This window comes from Octodon degus, unplaced genomic scaffold (genome assembly GCF_000260255.1).
Source record: "Octodon degus isolate 3935 unplaced genomic scaffold, OctDeg1.0 scaffold00030, whole genome shotgun sequence".
NCBI lineage: Eukaryota > Metazoa > Chordata > Mammalia > Rodentia > Octodontidae > Octodon > Octodon degus.
The window spans coordinates 19014353-19015639 of NW_004524606.1; positions in this window are offsets into that span (position 1 = coordinate 19014353).

A 1287-nucleotide genomic window follows, 5' to 3' on the forward strand; every position below is an offset into this window, starting at 1 on the left:
AGTGCCCATCAACTGAAGAATGGATAAATACAATGTGGTATTTTCAGCTATAGAAAGGGATAAATTTGAGACTTTTATAGGTAAATGGATGCAACTGGAGACCATATTTTTAAGTGAAATAAATCAGACCCACATGAGCAATCACTGAATTGTCTACTTAGTGTAAGAACCTGAAAGAGAAAATAAGATCTGAAGAGTATAATAGATACTGGGAAAAGGCAATGAACCTCTTGAAAAAGAAAGAATTACTGACTTGAGAAAAAGTACAGAAAGAGGGATGAGGGAAAGAGATATATCTATGTATGTAAGCAGAATGTTTTGGACAACTGTACTGTGAATTTCTGCTGGTCTATGAAAAGGAGTAGTTAATGCTTACTGTGTTTGTCTCCTTTTTTCAATTATTTTTTCTCTTCTTAATTTATTTTTGTATTTTTTCTTTCTTCTTACAATTTTTCATGCATATAGAGTAATATAAACCACTAATTTGAAGATAATACTATGCATTACAACAAATACTGTGAAATTCATATTATTTTTAGTGAAATTTTGTATGATTTGTAATTTTTCTGTTTTAATACCTTTTATACTCTTGTGTAAAAAACCCCAATGGTAAACCAGGAGAAAACTGGAGGATGTATGCTGGGAAGTAAGAAGAACACATTCAACTATGAAAGGAAACAAGGGATGGAGAAGGGAGTCAAGGATAAGAAGGATTAATAAAACAAAGAATGGAAGGGTGAAATGGAAACAAAATTTCTGTAAGTGGGGAAGGAGAAGAAGGTGAAAGAGAGGAGAGAATAGTTTGGGAAATTGAGATGTACTATGTACAGCTATAAATTATGTACAATAAATGTGAGCACTGTGTATAGAAAATACACACTAATAAAAACTTTTTAATAAAAACACAGGAAAAAAGAGACCTAAACACTTTTTAAAAAGTGTCCAATTGCTAAGTTTAGGGGATGATGAGCCTCTTTGTGAATGTAACTATAATAATTTTTCTCACTTATATTCATTCTGAAATGTTTTCCTAAATGAAATAACAAGGTACAGTTAAAGCACTGAGACTTTAAATGTACACAACCCATAGATTTACTTTATTTGTGCTAATAATTTCATTGAATTCTTATTAATACATTATTTTTGTTTGTTTGTAAATATGAAAATCTTTTTTTATTTTTTTATTTTTATTTTTTCAAGTTTTTTCCCATAATTTTATTGAGAAACAAATATCAATGAGACAGTTTCAAACCAAATTGGTAGGACAGTTTCAATAATTAACACATT